Raw genomic sequence first — 27610 nt, 5'->3', positions numbered from 1 at the left:
CTTCCTGCCCCTTCCATGCCTATCCTAACTTTTGAACTTGCATGGAAATCTGCACTTGAGGGAAAAATCCACATCAGAAAATCAATCGGGCATACCATGTTTTGTCTTCTACAAAATGAAACCATCTTCACCTGTAAATCATTTAGCAGAAAATTGCTCTTTCCAGACAAATAAAACACAATTTCATCTGCAATCACAGATATTTTTATTAGAATTAATATTCAACACCTCTTAAATCATTGGAAAAGAAGACTCTACTAATGTTTATCTGGGTCAAATGAATACTACAGATTGTTATTAATATGTGACAAAAGTTGATTTTTATAAAGAAACAGGAGGTTTTTTGCAATTTGACTTGTAGAATGCAAGGTTAGTGCAAAGATCCAGAGTTCCACTAGAAATTTTACAATGGCATCGTTCTCATCCCTAGGTCTTTTTGATGTTAACAAGTAACACTGTCAACCATTTTGAATCAGGAGCATTGAGGTTATGATTCACTGAGCCCTTTCAGCTTTGACCTCAAAACCTTCAACCTACTTCTGACCCACTTTGCCTATAGAAGCTATATACATTTGCTAAGGGTAATTAATAAAGTTAACACTTTTGCTCCTCTTTTTCCAGTGTGAGGTCCTTGCTCAATGCAGCTGCTGTCAAATGTCCTAAAGACCTTTTTCTCAAAGTAAAGTTTTGTTTATATGCCTCCTCTGACATACATGAGGGGTTTTTGCTGGAGACAGAAATGTTTTAAAAAATTAGGTAAACCAAAAAGTAGGATATAATTTGGTTCCAAGTTCATTCTGACTTTGTCATTCCAAAATGACATTGTAAGTATTTGGAAATGGAGACTTGTTCCTATTTTAGCTAAATTGTGGGGATTTTATTTAATTTTTAAAATAATAATAATGCATACTTCACATTTATATGACATTTATATTAGTTCATTGACACAACTAGATTTCCCAATTAGAAATTTCTAATAAACTATCAAATGTTTTTTCTGTCTTTCATATGCTTTCAACTTAATAGATTCAAGAAGATACTTTTCTATAACAAATATTTACAAATTTGGATAACATTTGGGGAAATGTTGCAAAAGTAAATTTTCATGGATAAATGGTGTCCATGAATGGTGGATGTTAAACCTTTTAAAAAATTCAGGCCAGTGACTCACTGATTCCCAATACTCCTTCTTTATTTGCCTATATAACTTTATTCAAGCAGTTCATTTTTGAAGAACACCCTGTAGCCCCACTCAGCTTCTTCCATCCTTGAAGACTCAGTTCAAATTCCACCATTTTAAAATTGCATAAAATTCCATCTTACTACCTAAACTCAGAATAGCACAGTTGTTTTATTGTCTGAGCTATTCTATATATCTTTAGTATTTAAATCACAAACTTGGACTGAGATTGATTTAAGGTTTGAGCCTAAGTTCTTTCACTGATTTTTTTTTTAAAGATTTTATGTATTTATTTAACAGAAAGAGAGTGAGAGAGCACAAGCAGGGGGAGCAGCAGAAGGAGAGGGAGAAGCAGGCTCCCCACTTAGGAGGGAGCCTGATGAGGAGCTTGATCCCAGGAGCCCGGGATCATGACCTGAGCTCAAGGCAGATGCTTAACTGACTGAGCCACCCAGGCACCAGTCTTTCACTCACTTCTACATGAACTTAGACTTTTAAACCCTCTTTTCCCTCTTCTGCAAAAATGGTGGTAGTAATACTTATTTGAGGATAAATGTGATGATGTAGATAAAGGATTTAGCACAATCTTTGGGCCATAGAAAGTAATAAATGTCACCTTAACATCATGACTGATAGTATGATTTTTACCGTAGTTGGAATAATATATGGGCATGTCTTTTTAGTATTCAAACTAAGATTCCAAGATCTCTATCTTGTTTGCAGGAGATTGTCTTTTATTTCTTAGCACACCTCTACCCTTAGTTAAACAGTTTTTACAATATGCATAGCCATTTTAAAGAGGAGAGTTTCCAATTTCACTGGGAGTTCTGCCTGAAACGTGCCCTTCCCTGGTATTAGAGAATAGTGATAGTTTCCCTCAGTCAGTCATGAGGCCCACCAGTTCCCACCAGTGATATTTAAAATATCTTGAAGACAGAAGCTCACCTTGTAACATTTTTAGCAAGTAGTATTAATTAACTTTATACTTGTAATTTTAGCTTTCTTCCCAGCCAGTATAGAATAAATATGATATCCCCACAATTCCCCATTACCTCACAGATAGTAGTTGTGCGGTATTTTCTTTTCATGATTAGCCTGCAAACAAGGCCTTTCTTCACTTTTACCTTTTCATCTCTTCCAGTCCCTCCTATCCAGTGAAATTGTTAATAATTAATGAAATATCCAAAGCCAGGATTCAGAGGACAGTAGCCTAGGGCCTTGGATAAAGTCATATTAGTCATATTGCAGAGGAGAAATACCATATTGCAGAGAAGAAAGCCCAATTCACAATTGGGCTTCTTTCCAATATGACTCAGCTTCTATTTTATTTATTGATTCTGAGTTACGATGAGAAATACAACTTTTAAGGATAAAGTGATAGTATATGTTTTTCTTTTAGCCCCAGTATTAGACCTCGCAGGTAAATTCTATTTTCCACTGTGATATGAAGACAACAGAATCCATGCTCACATATCATTGATAGTGGGCAAAGTCCTTGCTAGTCTAATGTTAGTTGTCAGAGATAAAGTTCCAATTAGAAAACAAACACATTAAAAAGAAGCATATGAGAATTTTTATTGAATTAAACTGCCATTCAGTTGCTACCAAAAGATATTTAAAATATTATTAAAAAAATCACCTAGTTAGATTTTACTTAGAAGGAGGGAGAGGGAGAGAGAGTTAAAACAGACAGTTTGGCAGCCTGCTATTTTTTCCTATAAAGTCATAAAGCTTAATTCAAAAATTTTCTGGAATTTATAGTGCCAGAGGCTAAGCTAAAAATAATTTTCCCTCATTAGATCTTGTAGTTTAACCTCTGAAGTAGAAGGTTTGTGACAGCTACATCAAGACTCCAACTCACAAAAGCACTATTCAAAAAGGAAAAGAATAAAGAGAAACTGTTGCTATTAAATGACCCATAGAGAATCCAGGAGACAAAGAAAACTATTTCTGTAACTTTCTGGGACCAAGCAAAGGGTTGCTGGGCTGTAGCAGGTGGATCACTTCTGTCAGCTCTAAAGGTATCATGTGCTAAATGAGCATGAAATTTTATCTGGGAGCAAAGCCTTGGAAGTTAAACTTGACTAGACAATGACAGGAATCTCAGGAGAAAAAAAAAAACAGAGGGTTTGTTCAGTAACCCCAGTGAAAATTAATAATCAGTAATTGTCTTCCTATCTCCTTTACCAAACACTGAACAAAGATTTTGTATTGTGCCTGTGGAATGGAGAAAAACAAAGCCAAAAAGATGAACTCCCATCTACGCTTGAAATCTGGGACTAAGGTTGAGAGATGGATTTAATTCTTGAAATAAAGACTGCTAAATTTTAATATTATTTTTCTTTTAATAGCCCAACTTTACTTCATGATTCAACAAAGTAAAGTGCTTATTATGTTATTCTAGTCTCCCATTTTTATTGGATAACATATTCTAATATTCTTTGTGATCTGCTCAGTCATGTTTGTGATCATGTCACTAATAGGAGAGGAAGAGAAGAGGACCAATGTATCAGTTGAACAGGTGAACAGAGCCACTTTGAGTAATGTAGAATAAAATACTTTAATGGGAAAAAAAAAGACTGTAATAGGGATTAGACCATCTACAATTGTGGGAGTTGTGTTTTTGTTCTTGTTTTTATTCTAAGGAAGTTACCTTTATGTCTGGTGGGAAGCTAAAGATGCCACAGATCCACTTAATCAGTTGTTGGAAAGAAAACCTGGACATAAAATTGGGGAGAGTGAGGACAAATTTGAACCCATGAGGATAAATTGGAACTAGCATCTGCCTCTCAATATTTTCAGCCTTAATGATGTGGGCAACTTGCAAAACACATTGGCACCCTTGCATCTGGCCTAGGACCCAGAAAAACTGAAAGAGAAACATAATGGAAGCTAGAGGAGCTGTGGGTCCTGAACTTGTCTCACACCAACAAGGTGATCCAGCAGATTAATAAAGATGCATGGCATCTCCATGAGCTCATGACCTAATATCTCTGTTCAGAGAAAAATAACTGCTGCCTTCCTTCTGCCTTCTAAATATGCAAATTTCTCGTACAGCCAGCCCTAACCTAGAACAATACAGGCCAAGATTCTAGGAGACCTAATTCTAGTTTAGTTATGTGGATACCGTTAAAAAACCGCTATTACCCATATTTATTCACTACCATGTTTTCCAGGCACTGTACCAATTTTTATTGCATTTATATTTTACATTAAAATAGTCCTATGAGAAAGTATTTCACCCGTGAGAAATCTGATGTTAAATAGGTCAGTGAACTTTTCTAAAACCTCTAGAACCTGGGAGAAATCAGATTTAAGACCAAGTATTTTGACTTCAGATAATGATTAATCCTTAGATTTTTCCTTTATTTACATTATACTATCTACAGCTGAATACTTTTTACACCATCAGGGTTCCAGGAAGAAGCACATGGTGTAGCCCAGCCTGGGTTATTCAACAGAGCTCAATAAGGGAATTATTTAAAAAGGTTTGTCAGCAGGGATTAAGAAAAAAAAAAAAAAGGTGAATTCCCCAGTACTAGCAACTTCCTGACTACTGGCAGAAAGTCATTGCAATCCCTAAATCTGAAAATGGAAGGAAAGGAAACAGTTACTACTACCGGAAGTGGGTAGCTGTATGAAAAGTGCTACCAAACAGGAGCTGAGCCTTTGATAAAAGGAAAAATCCAACTTGTGGTGCTTAGAAAGAAGGGAACAGAGAGAATAAATACCTCAACTTTACTTTCAGCCTCCTTTCTTGTTCTCTCCATTTACTGACTTCTGTTCATATGACTCAACCAACTCATGGAAACTGATGAGCTAAGGAGTCTTTTTATACAATCAACAGAAGAAAAGAAGTCAGTATCTTGGGGGACAGAGCAGGATAAAGAAGGCTGGATGGAGACTGATCCACAGGAACAAATGGAAAATATCTATCCTATACTAATTATTCCAAGAGTAAAGGATTGGTAACGATTTTAGGAAAACATTTTGCTTTTATACAGACTCATACACATACACTAAAACATTTTTTTCAAGGTAATGCCTAAACTTTTATTTTTTTTGGTAATGCCTAAATTTTCTTAATTACTATCTAATAAACATTTCTATAGTGTTGTCATGGACCATTTTTCAAATTCTGGGTGTATTGTAGAATGAGTTGGTTAAAAAAAAAAAAAAAAACAGAAAACAAAAACAAAACAGAAATAAAACCACAAGGCCAAACCCATGCCAAACCATCAGCTTCTAGTGGGGAAAGCTGGCAAGGGATGTGGGAAGGTTGACAGGCAGAGATGCAATCCCTGGGCCCACGAGGAGATCATCAAAGCATTTGCTGCTTTAATAAAACATCAAAGTCTGCTGCATGCTGTAGGGTATTTCTGAGACTAAAACTAAGGTGAACTACAAATGCTTCGCAGCAGAAAATAGGGGAGTCAATATTTTCCGAATCTTTGGATTCTTTCTGGTGAAACTTTCCCACTCATTTTCTAAGTATCCAATTCCAGGTTTTCTACAATGTAGAATGATCTACTCTAAGGTCTGGGAGTTCAGATTTTCTCATCTGTTTCTTGGGAAGTATTTGCCAAGTATTTAACCAGGCTCTCAACAATACCTTGCCAATGCCTCTGGTGAGTTGGCCTTATAAAGTAGCCAGAGGAGGAAGAGACAGCATCTTTCTCCTTACTGTTAAAGCTAAAGCTTAGGCTCTAATCCCTCAATGAAGTGATTGTTATCAAGAGCATGTGTACTCTACTTCCATCTTAAAATAGTATCTCTGTCAGATTTTAACCCAGTTACACAACACATACTCATGAGGATACTGAAGTGTCCAGGTCCATGGCCAGGGTCCACGTTCAGCATTTATTGTCTGTAATATTTGGTGAAAATTGCTGAACTTCTTCAAACTCCTGTTTGTCACCTGTAAAATAAGAAAAATATTGTTGTTCAATTGGCTTTCTGGTGAGGAATAATTAAATAACATGTATAGACCACATCACATATCAGAGGGCAGGCAGTTAAAATGGGAACTGCCAGGAGAGTCTAGGAAGATGGTAGCTTGACTTTTTTTAAGATTCCCTCTCCCGCCAATGCAAAACGAATTAATAAGTATCTTTTCTGAGTTGAGCAGCTGCTAAGGTCAGCAGGAAAGCCAGGCCTGAAGATAGAAAAGGGTCCTCAGGGTCTGTTAGGTCCAGGAAGGGAAAAAAAAAAAAAAAAAAAAAAAAACTGACAGAGCCTGGGAATCAGCAGTGAAGTACAAAGATCAGAATATGAAAATTACTGAGAAGAGGTAGCCTGAGGAGATTCATGTATCCAGATGGGAAGGGCAAGTCTGGCTTCAATGACTATTCTCAGAAGACCCTACAGGTTCCCTTATTTATTGATGTTGACCTCTTTACATATAGGCCTTCTTTGCTTGTAACAAAAACCCTGCTTCCTTTAAATGTCACTGTAACTCCTTCTGCCAAATTCTATAATCATTCTGGCTTTTCTTTTGTTTGGTCAGAAATCTGACAGTTTTTTTTGTGTGTGGCATTCCTCATTGCAACAGGCAATAAACCTGGCTTCATTGATCTATCGGTTTCTGCAGGTGGTCTTTGGCTTACTGGGCTAAGACAAATGTGAGAGATGTCTAGCTTTCTCCTGGTGCCTCAGTAGAGACTGTCAACTTGTAATGCAGAGGGTTAGATAACGTCTCATCTCCTACAATTTATAGAACTTTTGCTCTGCAATTTATCCCAGAAACTGTAAGTCTCAGAGAGTGGTCAAAAAAACTAACATGACTTGGGGCGCCTGGGTGGCTCAGTCGTTAAGTGTCTGCCTTCAGCTCAGGTCATGATCCCAGGGTCCTGGGATCGAGCCCCACATTGGGCTCCCTGCTCCTTGGGGAAGCCTGCTTCTTCCTCTCCCGCTCCCCCTGCTTGTGTTCCCTCTCTCGCTGTTATCTCTCACTGTCAAATAAATAAAATCTTAAAAAAAAAAAAAAAACTAACATGACTTGTAGTAGAAAGTAGAAAATGGTGTGCCCCTAGAAAATCAGACATAATACAGAACACAGGCAATACATTAAGGAAATAAAGCAGCAATCTAATAATATACTCATTTAATAAGAGTTTATTTGAAATCAAAACCATTTTATAAATTAAATAATATTAAAACTAAGAGTCAGCAAAAAAACTAAGAATTATGGACACTGATGAGACCAAAATTAGCCTCCTAGAAAATCACATATTTAAAAAAGTCAAAATATAGAGTAAAACTATAGAAAAATGGAAGTAAAGAAAAGATAGGGGCGCCTAGGTGGCTCAGTCATTAAGCGTCTGCCTTCGGCTCAGGTCATGATCCCAGGGTCCTGGGATAGAGCCCCACATCAGGCTCCCTGCTCCACAGGAAGCCTGCTTCTCCCTCTCCCACTCCCCCTGCTTGTGTTCCTTCTCTCGCTGTGTCTTTCTCTCTGTCAAATAAATAAAATCTAAAAAAAAAAAATGATATGGGACAGGAGGATAGGTTCAGAAGTCCTTGCAGATGTATTTCAGATGGGAAACATGAATAGATGAAAGACAGGGAAAAATAAACCACTAATAAAGGATATTTTCTTCTCTTGAGAAAGACTTGAGGCTTTAGATTACAAATAATCACTAACTTTCTGGAAACACTGGATAAAAAATGTCCTTGCCTGGGCATATTCTGATAACATTGCAAAATTCCAAGGATAAGTTTATTTTTTTTAAGTATATACATTTCCAGACTTAGAGAACAGGTTTCTTAGTAAATAAAAATAATCAGATCAATTACATTCTTCTCTTCCACAATCTTGGAAGTTAATGACATTGTAATAACACCTGCAGACTACAGAGCAGCAAGGATACAATCCAATAATTGCACATCAAGCCAGCCTATAATTTATCTATTAGAGTGATTGAAAGACATTAGAGGTACTGCAAGAATGAGAGAATGTATCACTAACATTTCCAGTCTGAGGATTCATTGAGATAAAGCTTTAGTAAAAGAAAAAGAAATTAAAACAGTGATCTCTAGATAGGAGGAGTCTAACAAAGAGAGGAAACAGTGATGAAAATAAATCTTATAATGCATAGTTAAATATAAAAAGATGCTGAAGAGTGATTGTGGCTGTGTAATTTAGGTGTTAAATAAGCAATCTTAACATAGCAGAACACACTGTAGGGAAATCCTCACAATAGCCTAAAAGTAAAAGTTACTAGCATGTTCTAGGAATTTGGGACTGAGATTGGGGAGATGAGGTAAAAGAAAAGTATCCAAAACTCTCATATGAAAGGTGTGAAGAGGTGAGAAAGTTGTTTTAAAAGTTTCATTTTGGGGACAGGGCAGTGCAGAATTAGAGAGTATTTAGTTCAATGAAATGATTGAGATATTTCTTTGTATAATAGATAGAACCACATGTGTGATTATCAAATGTGGTAACATGGGTAAACAATAGTAGAATGAAAAAAATGTAATAAAATTTCCACATTGACTAGGGCAAAGAGGACAATCCATAGTAACTTATTCTGACCAGAAAAATTGAGGAGAATTGGAAAAAAAGAAAACAACAAAATAAAATGCATAATAAATATAATTTAAGGTAGAAGAAATAAGCTGAAATGTGTTTGTTTATACAGTAAATGTGATTGAAGCAAATTCTATCATAAGTGGGAGACTGTTGAGTGGGTTAAAAAAAATAAACACAAAGATCAAAAAAACAGTTACATGCTATCCCCCAAAGCTTACTATAACTGTTAAAAAAAAAAAATATATATATATATATAAAACCACATTTGATTACACACTGGTCTGCTAAAAGAGACCCCCAAATCCAAACAAAAATATAAACAGAAAAAGCATCATAAAGATTAGTTAAAAATCTAAGTTTAACAGCATAAAAAGTGACAGGGGATGAATAAAGAGTACTACATAATAAAGCACAATTTACTAGGGAGGGATTATACTGCTATTAATGTATGTATCAAACATCATAGCAACTAAGTCTATAATACAAAACTAATAGAATTCAAGAAGAAATTGATAAAATTAACATGATGTAGGTTTTAAATATCTTTCAGAACACATTGATCTTATAAAAACAATTGGTAAAAAATGTATTTATTTTACATATTTTGATGAGTAGATATAACTTGAAACATTTGTAAAAAATGATCATGTATTGGTCACCAATAACATGCAGAATGTGTTAAAAAGCAGATTGTGCAGGCTATAGTTTCTGATCTTAATAAAATGGAAAGTAATAAAATTTTAACAAAAACAGTTACTCTTTAGAATATAAGAAACACACTCTTAAATGTCATTGAATCAAAAATAAAATCAAAGCAAATTATAAACTATCTTGAAACTAATAAAAAGTGCATGCTTCATAAAAAAAAAAGTCATATGAAAAGGTGAAATTTGTCATCCAAGAAAATTTATAACTGTAAATGCTTACATTATTAAATATGAAAGTCTAAAAATAAATGACTTTAGTGCTCTCTTAAGAAACTAGAAAATGACATCATTATAAACCAGAGTTAAATAAAAATAATTAATTGTTAGAAATAAAATCTGAAATTAATGAAATGCAAAATTCTGTGTCTTCATTATGGAGGCTACTCATCTTCTTTCAACTGTATGCTATTTTTGTAGAATCTGACCTTGTTGGAGAGTCTTAAGAAGGAAGTTAGGGGCAACTTTAATTCATTGAGTGTTGGCAAACCATTTGGATCTAAGAGATGTTATGACATTAATGGACTGAATTTTTTTTCTTGCATTTATAATGTTTATCAGACAGAACTATAGGCTAAGATGTTATGCTGCAGAGTTAGCTACATTCTGTGTATGATAACAGAATTAGTATGAGCTTCTAGCTCAAACTATGTAATGCAAAACATAAGTAGGCCTTTCTAGATTAGTTGATCCAAATTTTGTTCTTCCTATCTAATATTTTGAGAAGCCTTCAGGGCTACATGGGAGAACTGTGAGAGGTTTTATGCTTGATGAATTCATGTGATGTGTGTGTGTGTTGGGGGTTAGCTTTCAACTTTAGCAAATGTGCCTAGAAACTCAGACTTAGCAAGCATGTGTAGCACTAAGATGATAATATAATTGCTTTAATTAATAGACAAGGAGGAATGGAAGCCCTTAGTAAAAGTGAATACCTAGAGCTGAGGAAGAAAAACTCAAGGAAATTATTAAATACCCAAAGTAGACTTTGGGTCTACTTTGCCTACAAGACCGTCTCTGGGAATCCTATTTTCTCAGGACTTAATAGAGGATATTAAGGAAAGTTAATGAACTATATTTCCTCATAAAAGACAGTAAATAATCCTTTATTTTCTCTTTATTTTCTCATTTCCTTTTTTTTTTAAAAAGAAAACAGTTGGTATTAACAGTCATTTTTGATGATGTCATTTTTTGCTATTCTTCTTTCTTTTAAATTATTTCCCAAAGAAACAACTTTTAATTTATCTGTTCGTCTCATTATTATTGTTATCTAACATGTTAACTTCTGTTATTAACGTGTCTTTATAATGCTTGTCTTTGGTTTATTTTGTTTTTGTTGGATGTTTATTTTAATTTTCTCATTCTTATTGTTTAAGGTTTTGCAATTCATTTGAGTATGTCTTGCTATTTGCTGTATATTCTACAATACATCATTTTCATTAACATTATTATCTAAAATTTTAGAAATTTTGGCTTACATTTTAATTTCCAAATGGAAAAGATTTCTTTTTATTTTGCTATTTTTCCTAGTTTTACTACATTGTGACCAGACAATATTTTGGTATCATTTTTTTTCTTTATAAAATGTAATGATATTTTCTTTGTGTTATTATATGCTAACTTTTTATAGATTTTTATTACGGTGTTTTGTAAGCAGATCTGTTTTCTATTTATTGAAGGTATACATTTTCATAAATACCCATCTTAGAGCCTCCTTATTGATTATGTTGTTATCTCCTCTATAGCCTTATTTACTTATTTATTTGACTGACTTGAACAATAAAGGTATGTTAAAATCTCCTCAGGATAGTGTGTTTCTATTTTTCCTTTCATGTCCTATAATTGTCCTCTGTGACTTTTATCCTGTATGAACCGCTGTGTTATTTAGTGCATAGATATTCATAACTCTTTCATGTATAATTTCATTGTGAATTGTAACCTTGAATGTTAGAAGGTATATCTTTGATTTGACATTTGAAATTTGCTTTTTGTTTGAAATGTACCTTAAATATCTAGATAGTTGCCCCTTTTTTTTGCTTTCATGTATTGGTCTGCATTTGCCCATCTCTTTTATTTTATCTTTTGAATCGTTTTACTTTAGGCTCTTATATACAGCTAAGCTTCAGCTTTGTTTTATGAGCCAATTGGAAACTCATTTTCAAATAGGTATAATGCAGTCATTTGGAGGTTCTCTCTCATTTTTGTCAGATAACTTTATGATACACTTACTGTGAATTGGATTATAGTTACCCTGTATCTTTGTGCGATCTGTTTCACTGCTATTTTTGTTGGCTTTTTAATTTTCTTTATTTTTTGGCATTTAGAAAGGATTATATTTTTGTTCTAGATATTATTTTTTATCAATAATTTTATACTATTCCTTAGTTCCCTTTTACCTTACTTCAGTTTCTACTATTCGGTTTGTCAATTTTTAATTGTATCATTAGACTTTCACCTTTCCCTATGAAAAATTCCAAATTCTTATTCTAGTTTCTCTTTTCTATCTCCTTTTTCCACCCACTTTTAGTGGTATTATTTCTAATTTGTCAGAGCATGTAAGATCTGTACACTATTCTTCCAGCTATCTTTATTCTGTTTTTGGTCTTACTATACAAATAAATATATTCAGTTCTTAAAAATTTTGCTCATTTTCCTAAAAATCTATTGATTTAATGAAAGTTATTTTTAGTGGATTCCATATGAAAGGCTTGTAGGTATAATTTCTCCATAAGTTTCCTATATTTGTGCATGTTAGATCAGTTTTATTGTAGTCTTAATTGAAGGACATTCGGCTGAGTATAAAACAATTGTCTCATAATGTTCCTTGGGGTTCTTAAAAATGGTGCTCCACTGTTGTCTTGCTCTAACATATAGATAACTTAAGGTTACAGTAGACTTTAAAGTTATATGTTTTATGTCAATTTTATCTCAATGAAGTTTGGAGAAAAAACAAAACAGAAATTCAGGTTGGTATCAGACTTTTCAACATCACCACACAGAACAAGACAACAGAAGTGTACTATGTTTGATTTGATAAACGTATTGCAATATGATTACCACTTTACTGTTATCTAACAACTACATCAGATCATATAATTACCATTTCTATTTTATGGTGAGAACATTTAAAATCTTAGCAATTTTCAAGTTCTTAGTATGGTATCATTATATGGTATCTATATTTTATATGTATTATATGAAATATGGAATGATATATAATCCATCATTTATACACCCACAAACACACATACACACATACAATCTCTTTATCCATTTATCTATTGACAGGCACTTAGATTGTTTCCATATATTGGAAATAATGCTGCAAAAACACAGAAGTGCAGATGTCTCTTTGATGACCTGTTTTTAGTTTCCTTTGGATATATACCCAGAAGTGGGATTGCTGGATCATAAGGTAGTTTTCTTTTTAATTTTTTGAGTAAACTCCAGACTGTTTTTCGTAGTGGCTATGCTAATTTATATTCCCAATAGGGCACAAGGACTCCTTTTTTCCCCCACATCCTTACCAACACTTGTTATTTGCTTTTTGATGATAGCCATTTTGTTTGGCATTTCACTGAGGATTAATGATGTTGAGCATCTTTTCATCTACTTCTTGGCCATTTGTATGTCTATTACTCAGTTCCTCTGCTCATTTTTAATCAGATTGCTTGTTTTCTGCATGAGTCTTTATGTATTTTTTATATTAACCCCCTATCAAATATATGGTTTGCAAATATTTTGTCCCATTCTGTAGGTTGGCTTTTCATTTTGTTGATGCTTTCCTTTGCTGAACAGAATCTTTTTAGTTTGATGTAGCCCCATTTACTTATCTCTGCTTTGTTGCTTGTACTTTTGGTGTCATATCCAAAAAAATCATTATCAACACCCGTGACGAGCTTTTCCCCCCATTTTCTACTCAAAGTTTTACATTTTCAGATCTTACATTTAAATCTTTGATCCATTTCAAGTTATTTTTTGTGAATTGTATAAAACAGAGGTCCAATTTCATTTTTTTACATGTGTTTATCTAGTTTCCCCAACATTTGTTGGAGAGACTTTCCTTTCCCCATTAAGTATTCTTGGCTCTCTTACCAAATATTATGTGACTACATATGCAGGGTTTTATTTCTGGGCTCTTTTCTGTTCTTTCCTATATGTCTATTTTTTTCTGCCAGTATCATATTGTTGTGATTGTTATAGCTTTGTAGTATAGGTTGAAATCTGTCGGAATTTTGATAGGGATTGCACTGAATCTACAGATAGCTTTGGGTAGTATGGACATTTTAACTATATTCATTCTTCTGATCCATAAACAAAGAATATCTTCACATTTGTTTGCATCTTCTTCAGTTTCCCTCATCAGAGTTGAAGTTTTAGTATAGAAATCTTTTACCTCCATGGTTAAATTCATTCCTAAGTATTTTAGAGTTTTGATGCTATTCTGAATGAGACTATTTCTTTTCAGATAGTTCATTGCTTGGAAGTACAACTGGTTTTTGTATGTTGATATTATATCCTGCAGCTTTACTGAATTTGTTGATTAGTTTTAACAGTTCTTTGGTTGAGCCTGTAGGATTTTTTTCTCCATAAGATCATGTCATCTAGAAATACACACACTTTTACTTCTTCTCTTGATTTGGATGCCTTTTATTTGTTTATGTTGCCTGATTGGTCCAGGTAGGACTTCCAGTACTATGTTGAATAGGAGTGGTGACAGTGGGCACTCTTGACTTGTTCCTGATCTTCAAAGAAAAGGTTTTAGCCTTTCACTGTTAAGTATGGTGTTAGCCCAAGGCTTGTCATATACTGCTAAGGTAGTAGCAAGAAGGATAGTGACCAAAAGGGTCAGATTTTACATAAATTTGGAAGATTAAGCTCACAGGTTTTACTGGTAGACTTTGGTTTGAGGTGTACAAGAAAGGAAGAAAAAAAAAAAAAAAGAGGGAAGGATAATTCCAAGCTACTTTGGCTGTGCCTGTAGGAGAATGAAGTTGCCATTTACTGAGCTAGGGAAGTATGAATAGAGCAGGTGTAAGTTCAGAAACGGGTAGTTTGGTTTTGTTGTTGTTAGGTTTAAACATCCACATGTACATGCCAGTTAAGCAGTTGGATATAAGATTCTGAGATTTGGGGGAAAGGTCAGGAATGGAGATGGAAATTTGATAGTTTTCTTGGCTGAACAATGGAAGTGAGATGAGTGTTATTTATTATCTCACTTAATAAATCCCTGAAGTAGGATAATACTGTTTCTATTTTTTTCAATATTTGGACCCAAAACTCATTTTGGAAAATACTCCTTAAGGGAAAAGCTCATTCCTTTTGGTTTTGTATCTCTATCTTCTAAATAGAACCAATTTCTATTAAACATATCTTGAAATAATAAATACATAGAAAAACTTTGAGTCTACTGACTTAGTAACATCAGTAAATTTTTTTAAAGATTTTATTTATTTATTTGACCGAGAGAGACAAAGCAAGAGAAGGAACACGGGCAGGGGGAAGGGGAGAAGGAGAAGCAGCCTTCCTGCCAAGCAGGGAGCCCAGTGGATGCAGGGCTTGATCCCAGGACCCTGGGATCATGACCTGAGCCCAAGGCAGACTCTTAACGACTGAGCGACCCAGGCACCCCAACATCAGTAATTTTTTTAAAACTGAAAAAATTCTCCAATATTTAGGTGACATGAGAGATGCAAAGATGCATCAATAGCAGATCCTAATTTTAAGATATTTGTATCATCCCACCATTCATATGACATGAATTTCATTCCATGGTTGTATGATGGGATGAATAACTTATTAATCAGGCAGAAATGGACAATATTCTTTTAGCACATATACAGAGGTTTGTGTTTCTCCTTATTCTTTCAGTCATGGATAAGAGATTCAACTTAATGGACCCTAGGATATTTTATTAACGATTAAACACAACAAAATGATTGAAGTAATATACCAAAACCATGTCAAAGGAATATGAATTCACAGAAGCTTATGTAACCCAAGACTCTCCCACTTTGTAATCACTTTCAAATTACCTCTCTCTTACCCCTGCATTCTTTTCACCATCATAACAACCCAAATCCATTAATAAACATAGCATTATGGTTAAGAGAATAAACTGAATCAAACCACTTGGCTTCGAACCCTTAGTCTGATTAAATAGTAATTTGTTCATTTGTGACATGAGGATAGTTATAGTAATTACCTAATGATATTGGTAGGAACACCAGTGAGAAAATACTCATAAAATATACTGTCATATACATGATAATTAGTATATATTATACTAATTATAGTATTGGTCTAAATTTTTTCTTTAAAATATAAAATTAATTTTACCTACATGGAAGTTTATTTTCTCTTTTTACCTAGTTCAAATTATTTACTACATTAATAATGCTTTAAGAATATACCATTTAGGGGTTTACACTTCAAACAACTGAGTATTATGTCACAAAGTAATTTATAGGAAGAATATCAGGTACTTCACAAAATCAACAGAAGTCTTTGTGAACTGGTGTGGAAATGGGCATGAATCAAGGAAGGACAAGCTATTGAGAAGTCTGCCAAGATAAGGTCACAGAAAGAGTTTAAGAATGCCATCACTGAACACTTATGAATGGACAATTGCATCTTTATGTCATTTTTCCAGAATTTAAAGTCCTTGAATTTATATATAACATATATCTATGTTCTATATCACTGGTTCTCAGATTTGGCTGAACAATGGGATCACCTGGATGCGGGTTGTGTTAAAAATACTGATGTCTTGTGCTCACTTCAACATTGCATATACTAAAATTGGAATGATACAGGAAAGATTAGCATGGCTCCTGTGCAAGGATGACATGCAAATTCATGAAGTGTTAAAAAAAGAAAACAAACAAAAATACTGATGTCTAGGTCTGATTCTCAGAGTTTCTAATTTTATTGGTATAGAGTGCAGCCTGGATAATGGGATTGTTTTAAAGCTCCCTAGGTGATTCTAACATGCAGCAAAATTTTATATTTACTGGTTCAAGTGGTATGGCCCACTTGCTGAAGAAACAGATGAAATTCTCAAAAGACTCCTACATATATTATATGTTAGTTAATTGGTTAATTATTTTTCACAAATAATTCATGTTTTTAGAAAGTTTTAAAATAAAGATAAGTATCTTGTGAAAGTTACCCATAATCTCCTATCCAAAGATAATTTCTATAAATATTTTCATTTATCTTTTCAGATGGTTCACTTTGTATATGAGATGTGTGTGTGTGTAATTTCATATGTTCTTATGTCCTTTGGTTCATAATTGTTGTAGTTTCATGGCTCCTCTCTCTCCAGAAGATAATTTTTCTTTGTTGAATTGTGCCTTCCAAAGAGAAGGCCTCCAAAGGTTAAGGATTAATTCAACTAGTGAACTGTGAATATTGGTAAATTGACATTTCAAAGGGCAATGACATTCTATGATGCTCTAAACTCACTATCTCAGTGAATTAATATTTGAGTGTTTGAAAATATCAATTTCCCTTATGCAAAGTCACATAAGAATTAACTGATTTTCTTCATTTGACTCTTCCCTAGTCTTTACCTTTACTTTAGACATCCTTTGCCTACATGAATTTTCCTCTTCCTTAACAAATGAAAAATGAAAAGTCATTTGAAAACTGGTGCTTACTGGATTTGTTTAATGAACTCTTTTCTAAACTTAAAAAAGCAGATATATACTTTATAATTTATAACTTCATAAATTATAATTTAAAGTACTTCATAATTTATTTAAAAATAATTTAAGTTCTATAATTTTTATTTATTTTTATTTATTTATTTATTTATTTTTTATTATTCTGTTATGTTAATCACCATACATTATATCATTGGTTTTTGATGTAGTGTTCCATGATTCATTGTTTGCGTATAACACCCAGTGCTCCATGCAGTACGTGCCCTCTTTAATACCCATCACCAGGCTAACCCATCCCCCCACCCCCCTCCCCTCTAGAACCCCAGTTTGTTTCTCAGAGTCCATAGTCTCTCATGGTTCATCTCCCCCTCCGATTTCCCCCCTTCATTCTTCCCTTCCTGCTATCTTCTTCTTCTTCTTCTTCTTCTTCTTTTTTTTTGAGCATATAATGTATTATTTGTTTTAGAGGTACAGGTCTGTGATTTTTAAAAAGTTGTTTATGTATAAGTAGCCTCATATAGAGTGATATTTATCAGCCTTCTTTAAAACACAACTAAAATGTTAAATCCACAATTAATATTCAGCTGATTTGGATTTTTCACATTTGTAGAGTTTTAACATGTTAATCTTTGTGCTCTATATAGTCTTTTAAAATTTTATTTTATTATGTTAATCACCATACATTACATCATTAGTTTTTGATGTGGTGTTCCATGATTCATTGTTTGTGCATAACACCCAGTGCTCCATTCAATACGTGCCTTCTTTAATACCCATCACCAGGCTAACCCATCCCCCCTGACTATATAGTCTTAATTTTATTTATTTATTTATTTATTTATTTATTTATTTATTTATTTATTTACTTACTTACTTACTTACTTATTTACTTACTTGAAGATTTTATTTATTTCACAGAGAGAGAGACAGTGAGAAAGGGAACACAAGAAGAGGGAGTGGGAGAGGGAGAAGCAGGCTTCCCACTGAGCAGGGAGCCCGATGTGGGGCTCAATCCCAGGACCCTGGCATCATGACCTGTGTGGAAGGCAGATGCTTAATGTCTGAGCAACCCAGGCACCCTATAGTCTCAGTTTTTAGAGAGTTACTGGTTTGGGGATGTTTATCATTAGTTATCTCCTCTTAAAACTACTGAATAGTTTATGCAGTAGTTTCATATCTAATGAAGAAAACAGTATATATCATGGGTGTGAGAAGGAAAATATATATTTGAAATACTAGTTAACAAAGCAAATATAGGCACTTCCTGTTTATGCTAGGGCAGACATGACTTGTAACAGGAGGCTAATTAGCAGAAGGCACATTAGAGACCACCTCTTTCAACCCTTATTGATAAAGAAATTAAAACTCAACAGGAAAAATTAAACATCTTTGTTTTATATATTGTTAATAATAAAACAGAACTGCAATCTCAGTTTCCTAATTCCTAATTCAATAATATTTCCAATATACTACAGTGGCAGCTCTAATTACATTATCAGAGATCTATAGTCCATCTGTTCGTACTACTGGAAGATTTGGGCTATAAAACCAGCTGCAGCCATTAATTTATCAACAAGCTATTACCTGATTGTTCAAACTGCCATCAAAAAAGATAGAGGAGGGAGGGGAGTATGTTAAGGTGATTTAATATATTGTTGAAAATGCAATCATTTGTACATAGTCTATGCATCTTTCCTGAGATAAATCAGTAGCTAAAGATTTGATAATCAAAAAATTGCAGTGTTCTTAGTACCAGATGAAAATCATCAGTGTGAATAATGGGACGGTAATGAAGCAGCATTTTTAGGGAATATATTCACTAGAGGTAGATTCTGTAATTTGTTAATTTGTTACCTAGTGGGACTGGCCTAAAACCACTTTTGGGATAGTACCTAGTGAATTCTGGGTTAAGCCATGTAACCAGATTAAACATGATTAATCAATTCATAGATAATCTCTGTTTTCACATGTAAATGCTGTTTGCCTCAACTTTATTCAAATTTAATTTCCTTCAAATGTTGTATTATAATTGTTATTGAAAATAACTTTTTAAAGCCAAAAAAGTTCAAACTTTATTTCTTTCCATTAAACCATTACTTTTCTTAAAATGAATACTGATTACAAACCTATACTGTAATATTTATTATGGTTGGATAAAAAATATGAGCCTAAAATGATCCATTGTAGATTGAAAACATGAAGACATTCAGTCCTGAGAATTATAAAAAAGAAAGAAAAATGAGGGCGCCTGGGTGGCTCAGTCGGTTGAGCGACTGCCTTCAGCTCAGGTCATGATCCCAGGGTCCTGGGATCGAGTCCCACATCGGGCTCCCTGCTCTGCGGGGAGCCTGCTTCTCCCTCTCCCACTCACCCTGCTTGTGTTCCCTCTCTCGCTGTGTCTCTCTCTGTCAAATAAATAAATAAAATCTTTAAAAAAAAAAAAAGAAAGAAAAATGAAAGCTATCACAAGGTAGGAAAAACAATGTGTTAAAGCCTATTCTATCCGATGCTTTAACTTCTGGATACAAAGTACTAACTGTGGTTGAACATCTGGACCCTGGACTGTTCTGTGCCAAACATCTGTGTGTTCAAGGGACTGGATGGCTCTTAAACATGCAGCTGTCTTGCATCTTATGACAGGAACCAGTGTCTTCTAGAAGTACTACATTGTACCTTCCTTTTGCCTTCTTTTAATTTTATCACATACCCATGAGATGATTGATAGAAGCCAAAAGTGTCCTATTTGGCTGTCATGCCTTGTTTCTCAGCTGTGGCGTGAGTGTTTTCAAGATGTGATGAACATCTGCTATAAATCTAGTCTGTACTCAGGAGCATTCTCTGTTGGTTGTTTTTGTGCTTTAATTCAAGAGAACCAAGAAAATAAAATCCAGTTTTCCCATTTGATGTGCAACTAAAATGAAACTCAATGACAGTAAGCAATCGGCCCAAATTTAGATAGTTAAGTATGCTACCAAGTCTTGGTCTCAAGCCTACAATTTCCTTGCTAAGAAAGGAAACTATTCTTCACTTAAAGTATTTTGTATTTATATGGTGATTTTTAATTTGCAATGCATTTTCTCATCCATTTCTATTTCTTGGCATAGTTCACTCTCTCTAGCCATCCGTGTTAATACTTATTCACTTCTGTAGTATGCTTCTGAAAAGCCCAAAACTTTTTGTTTGAATATATACATTCCACAGAGAGGGAAATATATGTTCGTGTGTTTATTTAGATGACATAAGGGCATAAAAAGAACAACTTTTTCTAGGAATCAACAAATGCTTCTCTAGGAATTCAGTAAATAGCAAATGTGTGTTTCTAGTTTTTGAGCCAGATTTAAAACAATGTACGAGTTGATTGAATTACTGTTTTTTTTTTTTTTCTCCCTCATCATTAAAAAGCATACATTCATCTTCAACTAGAAATCACTGACAATTTCTGCAACATCTTGTTTTGGCTTGAATGTTAAAGAATATCAGTGACATATCACAATTTTAGGGTGTCAATTTTGAAAGTCTATGAAAACTAGGGTTGCATGTGGAATGCAAAATTTCTCTCTCCCATAATTAACCTGAAAATATTTATCAACCTATAGCTATACCCAAGACATTGGAATAGGACTTGGTGAATTTGTCACACATGCATTAAAATACAATAAGCATGCAAAGAAGCTCGAGGTATGCCCTAATACATTTAGGGGAATTGGACATAAATATATGATTATGATGATTAATAAGGAAGAAGAGTTTATTGCTATAGACATTTAGAGGTATGTAGTGAGCCAGGCACAGAGAGCGAGAGGGAGAGTGAGAGGGGAAGGGGAAGGGGGAGAGAGAAAGAGAACAATAGGAGAAAGAGGAGGAGGAGGAGAAGGGGAGGAGAGGGGAGGGGAGGAAAAGGGTCCCATGAGGGAATTTTCATTGGCACTGAACCTGGAGCAGAATAATGAGCAAGACTGCATTACATAGAGTGAGATTTTCAGAAAGGAAGGTTAGTTCAAGCAAAGACCTTATCAGGGAATCTCGAGTTTTATTTGATGCCCAATAGTGACCCATAACACTGAAGTACATGGTATGTGCTGAAGAGTAGGAACAGTGGGGTTTGTATTAGGCACACTTCAGTGCAGGAAACAAAGCTCACTCTAGCTCTTTCAAGTAGCAAAGGATTTAATGTAGGTAAATATGTGCTTGCAAAGTTATTGAAAGCACTGTGAAATAGCAGGAATCTTGAATAGGATAAATTTCAAGAGCACACCACATAGCAGAGCTGAGATCTGAAAATGCTGCTACCACTGATTCTACCACCCCACAACTGTCTTTTAACCCCTCCAAATCTGGTGAATAGATGTTTCATGGTGGAGTGTCTGCTCTGTAATTACCTCTTAGCATTTAGTTCCCATGACCTTGATTGCCTGCACAACCAGCAACAGCAAGATAACCTTTGCATTATATCTGCATTCTGAATTTCACACTTGTGCATCTCATCAGTAAAACCTGTTTTGTATCCAGAACAGTAGTTGCAATGAGTCTAGGAAATTTGGTTTATAGTCTTTCAGCCTTTGCTGTAGAGGAAAGCATCCTGAAAGGCAGATGGAATAGAGGCTGAGTGAACGAATTCATATTACCCACCCCAGAGGCCTAAGGTAATTTGGAGTTATTTCGGTGAGGGCTTGAATGTCAGACAAAAGATGAAACCAATACAGTCATTAATGTACATCTAAGCAGCTGACAACACCACCAGGACACAGCTTAGAGGCTGAGATCCTTGTCCTTTGGTTTATCATTGAATTTAGTCAATGAGAGGTACAAGCAGGAGATTGGATGATGGGAAAATAGAAAGGTTGGGGTGCTTATTCTCTTGGTTCCTTTATTGCCCTGGCATAAGCTGGCGTTAGCTGTCTTTCTTTATGAGGGACATAGCTTCATGAAGCAACACTTCCTTAAAGCAGCAGGTCTCACCTTATTCTGGCAACCACTCTCTGTCCTTGCATCTAGGAGTAGTGGTTATTTCCAGATGTTGTTCACCTGAGGATACATGATGATCTATCATCCCTAGTTTGATTTCCTTTACCCTGACCACACTTGTGTAAATAGTCCTTTCTCTTCAGTAATCTGTTTTTTTAAAGATTTTATTTATTTATTTGAGAGAGAGAGAAAGCATGGAGCATGAGCATGGGGAGGGATAGAGGGGGAGGAAAGAATCTCAAGCAGACTCTGCACTGAGCCTGGAGCCCCATGCAGGGCTTGATCCCAGGACCCATGAGATCACAACCCAAGCCAAAATCAAGAATCAGGGGCTTAACCAAATGAGCCACCCAAGCACCCCAATATGTTTTAAGTGAACCATCTTGCTCCTGCCAATGCTGTTATAATGTGCCTAATTATATTTCATATATGTGTCTTTTAATTAAATGCTTATATAACAGGCATGTAACTGACAGAAACAAAGAGTGTAACCTCATTCTCATACCAGGCTGAGGAGTTAGGGACCTGAGTAAGGCAGCATATTACTTTCTTCTTTTTTTTTTTTTTTCTCTCAGACGTCTTTATGCAACCTTCTGGATGCCGGTCTCCACCTTTATCACTCACCACGTCATGATGATTCATCCCCATGACCCAAAGATCCATGTTTTAATACTATAAGAACAATGCTGTAATAACACCTGTGGAATATTTGCCAGGCATTTCTAAGGGTTTAATATGTATTAACCCAGTTAATCCTTACAACAACCCTTTGTACCAGGTATATACTGATAATACCAGATAAATACAGGTATTATCATCCCTTTTTTTTTTTTTTTTTACAGATGAAGACACTTGGGCTTAGGGCAGTTCAGTAGCTTTTACAGGGGCACAGCACTAGAAATGGAGGAGTTGGGATTCCAACCCAGGGACTATGGCTCCAATGTCTCTGTCTTTACCACTGTGCTCTACTAACACTTTTTTTTTTAAAGGTGTACAACATGATGATTGAATGTATGTACACATTGTGCAATGCTTACTGCAATCAAGTTAATTAACACACCCATCACCTCACATTTACCTGTGGTAAGTACACTTAAGATCTATTCTCCTAGCAAATTTCAAGTACACAATAGTGTACTATTAACTGTAGTCACTATGCCATACAATAGAACTTCAGAACAAATTCATCTTAGGACTGGAAAGTTTGTAACCCTTTGACCAACATTCCCCATTTCTCCCACCCGCACCACCCAGCCCCTGGCAACCATCATTCTACTCTCAGGTTCTATGAGTCTGACCTTTTAGATTCCACATATAAGTGAGATCATACAGTATTTGTCTTTCTGGGTCTGGTTTATTTCACTTTATACTAGCTCTTAACATGACCATATTTATTTATGGAGCCAGTAGAGAATCAATTCACTGTTTAAGCTGTGTTTTTCTTTTTGAATTTGCAAAATTTATAGCCTATAGTCTGACCAAGGCATTGTTACTGGATTGGCAGTTTTAGAGAGGGAGAGACAACATGGAGAGATGTGTAGAGTAATCCATCTCACTGTGACTTTTAGAAAGACATTCAATCTCTGTGGTCCTAAATTCTTCATCTGTAAAACAAAAGTGTTGACTTAAACCCATTAAGAAAAGAGGACAAAACTAAAGCATATATAAGATAGGTGATAAGGATAAAACAATAAAATTAGTAGGGGATCATTCCAACTAAGAAGTTAAGAAATTTAGGAGTAAATTAATGACACTATAGTATTTAAAGTTAAATTAGAAACAGCAACATATAAGAACAGCAGTAAAGAAAATGGAATTTGATTTTAAGCAGGCTAGATACAATTTTTTTTTTTTAAAAAGCAAAGAACTGGACAATGGAGAGCTAAAATATAGTTAAAGGGAACTGAACAAATAAAATACAGAAAATGTCCAAATTTAAGCAGAGTAAAGATTTCCCAAATTAAAAAAAGACAAAAACCTAGGAAACAAAAAAAGTCTCCATAATTTTTAGAAAAGCATAAAATAAGTGTAGAAAATGGATAAAATATACCCTGAGGTTTTTGAATTTCAAATAAAAAGAAACTTCAAAATAAAAAGAATCCTGTAAGTGTCCAGAGAATAGAAGTATCCATGGAAAAATATATAAATATCCAGATAAAAACATGCAGCTTTAAACATAACATTAAACAACAACCAGGGCGCCTGGGTGGCTCAGTTGGTTAAGCGACTGCCTTGGGCTCAGGTCATGATCCTGGAGTCCCGGAATCGAGTCCCGCATCGGGCTCCCAGCTCAGCGGCGAGCCTGCTTCTCCCTCTGACCTTCTCCCCTCTCATGCTGTTTCTCTCTCTCTCGCTCTCTAATACATAAATAAATAAAATCTTTAAAAAAAAAAAAAACACAACAACCAAATACTAATAAATATAGAATTCCATTAAAAGTTAGAAATAAAATCCAATAAAATACTTGAAAAGCCAATGGAATTAACTAAAAACGATTTTTAAAAACTAAGGAAGTGTAAGGTAATTGGTTATATAATCAATATATAGAAAATAATTTATAGGAAAAAATATTACTATTAAAAAACTACAGGTAGGGATGCCTGGGTGGCTCAGTTGATTAAGCATCTGCCTTCAGCTCAGGTCATGATCCCAGGGTCCTGGGATCGAGTCCCGCATAGGGCTCCTTGCTCAGCAGGGAGCCTGTTTCTCCCTCTGCCTGCCACTCCCCCTGCTTGTGCTTGCACGGTCTCTCTCTCTCTCTGACAAATAAATAAAATATATATATTAAAAAAAAGCCCCCAAAACTACAGGTAACTTTCTTCTGTAATTTTCTGGATTGTTTAAAAGGTTTGGAAATTAATTTTATCAAGTATATTACAAAAATAAGCTCATGTGGGGATACCTGGGTGGCTCAGTCAGTAAAGCACTCAACTCTTGATTTCAGTTCAGGTCCTGATCTCATAGGTTGTGAGATGCAGCCCTGCATCAGCTCCATGCTGACTGTGGAGCCTGCTTGAGGTTCTCTCTCTACCTCTCTGTCTGCCTCTCCCAACCCCCACTCATGTGCACTCTCTCTGTCTCCCTAAAATAAAAAAATAAAGTCTTAAAAAATAAAATCTTACAATAACAAAAAAAGTAAAATGATTCTAATGCTATTTGTACTTTTATGGTAAGATGAGTTTTGGGATCATGAAGACATACCCAAGATATCAGTATTTACATAGTGAAAATTTACTTAAATTGTTGGAAAATTACATTGTTATCAAAACTGGCTATAAAAGTCTAGCCCTACAAATCCAGATAAATCAACAAAAACAAATACGTCATAAAATGTTTGATAACTTCTGTGTTCTGAAATGCAGTTAATATGCTTTAGTTCTTGCTCTATATAGAATATATATAGGTAGCAAAAAATTATAATTAATAGAGATACTCTTATAAACAAACCTCTCCTGAGAATTGCCTGAAGAACTTGCCATTCATATTAGGAAGTAGAGTTTCTGAGTAATGAGCAGCATTTCTTTACCTGAAATATTACAAAGTATTACTTGCCTACCTTTTTCAGAGCATTTATACTCTTTTATGCTCCTCCAGACATTGTTGACTGTGGCTGTCAGTAAAAGTCATCACAATCATTGACAAAAACTGTTGGCTCTCAATGCTCATAACTCCATCATCCCTCTCACCAGTGAATGGTACACTTTAGCAATTTATTTTTTAGGAACAAAATTGGAGAGCATAGGGAATAGACCCTTAGTATTTTTGTCTTTCCAGAATAGTTCCACCATGCCCCATTTTCTTTGGGGAGCAACTACTTCCCCATTGCACCAATGCGTTTCCTGGTGGGCTTACCAGTCACCATGTATCACTACCCACTCTTCTTCCACTGTAGTGATTTGTCTAGTTATGGGCACATGACAAAAAATCAAGTTAATGGAGCCTTCCTCTGGGATTTTTTTTTCTAAGTTTCTTTTCCTCTCTGGAGGTAGAACTGTAATTTTCTCTACCCAGAGAGAAAAACCAGAAGAGGAGAAAAAGAGGCATGGCAGATCCAGTTCTAATTCTAGCAGCCCCTAAAGTTGCACTGTTTTTTCCTATGACTATGCTAACCCAGACCTGACTTTCAAGAAAGGAACTCCTGTATTTTAAGGTATTCATTTATTTATCTATTTACTCATGCATTTATTCATCTATCCATACATTGTTATAGTCAGTAGCTGCTCTATGTGTAACAGGTTTATTGAATGGGCTGAATCTAACAGATGGCTTAGCATTGAAGTTTTCTCTCTCTCCTCCCTCACCCCCCTCTCTGTCTCTCACTGTTAAACTTACTTTATGGACTTGCTCTTCTCTATACCCAGAAAAAATATGGGCGGATCCAAAAACCTTTCCAGTGACCAATGACTCTTACATAATGAAGTGTCCAATCTAAATCCAAATTTAAAGCTTCCCCACTATCCCCATGTTTTATTCTAGTTCAAGTTTGGAAGCCTACAGTGGAGGCATGGAAAGTAGTCATTTTCATTTTGTTTTCTATTCCTCATTTCTTACTCCCCGTCTTTCATTTCTATTTAATTATGAACAAGGTTGAACATCCATAGACTATTAGCTATATAAGAGGAGTCAAACGATGCCCAACTACATGACTGCACATAGCCATGCTCAGCAAAGCTAACTGAGTTCCTGAAATCAATGTATAATGCTTCAACAGCTTTTGAGGTTATCTCACAGATGTCTGGTACTGTTTCTCTTTGGGATGCTAAGTAAATATTTTGTTAGAAAAACTCCCCACAAGAAAACATATGCAGTTAAATGCGTGACTTTTAATTAATTTTCCAGCCTAAGCCTCTTTGTTTACCAAGAACTGCTTATATTGTGCCTGCTTCTCTCTCATGGTTTGATCTCAAAGCAGAAGCACCATGCATCTGCTTCCCTACAATGTCTAGACATGACATATTAGACTTTCATGGGCTGATCATACATAATTCCATTGGACATAATTTCTCCTGATTGTTCCAGTTAAACAAGGGCAAAGCAGATAAGCATAAAGGCCCTGATCTTTGAAGAGGTAATCTATTAACACATGCTCTGGTCCATTCTGATAATGTTAGCAACAGAAGCTATTGGCAATTAGAGTGACTTGCAACATGAGCCTAGATCAAACTAGATCAAATTGATTATGCCCAAGATGGCAGTAACCAAGGCATGTCCAGCATGGGACAACTGTTCTACACAAGGATGTTGTTTGAAAGAAATTTCTGGTATTTCAATTTGGAATAATGCATTAAGAAAAAAAAAACCCTTTCAAATAGATTTCTTTTAGCTGAAAGATGGCCTTATTTGTATAGAGGCGGTTTGCATTAGGATCCACTTCTTCCTAAGAATTCCATTGTTTGTATATTTTAATATGTGTGTATTTGACAAACAGCCCCATGACTGCTTTATCTACTTGATAAACCTATGACTAGTTTCTTCTTATAGTAAATGGTTTCTTGTTTCAAAGTGAAAGTTTTATTTCAGTCTATTTCTTGAAATATTTCATGAACAAATGATAGATCACAACCAT

At 34.9% G+C, this 27610-nt stretch overlaps 1 non-coding gene across 1 annotated transcript; it reads left to right on the top strand.

Moving 5' to 3' along the window:
• Positions 1 to 16185: 16185 nt before the first annotated feature.
• Positions 16186 to 16290, top strand: LOC118016382. The gene has a single exon (XR_004680800.1). It is a non-coding gene; the product is annotated as a U6 spliceosomal RNA (small nuclear RNA).
• Positions 16291 to 27610: the final 11320 nt, after the last annotated feature.

Source organism: Mirounga leonina, unplaced genomic scaffold, assembly GCF_011800145.1.
Source record: "Mirounga leonina isolate KUSES-001 unplaced genomic scaffold, KU_Mleo_1.0 Mir_166, whole genome shotgun sequence".
NCBI classification, from domain to species: Eukaryota; Metazoa; Chordata; class Mammalia; order Carnivora; family Phocidae; genus Mirounga; species Mirounga leonina.
This window is presented reverse-complemented; position numbering and strand designations above follow the sequence as displayed.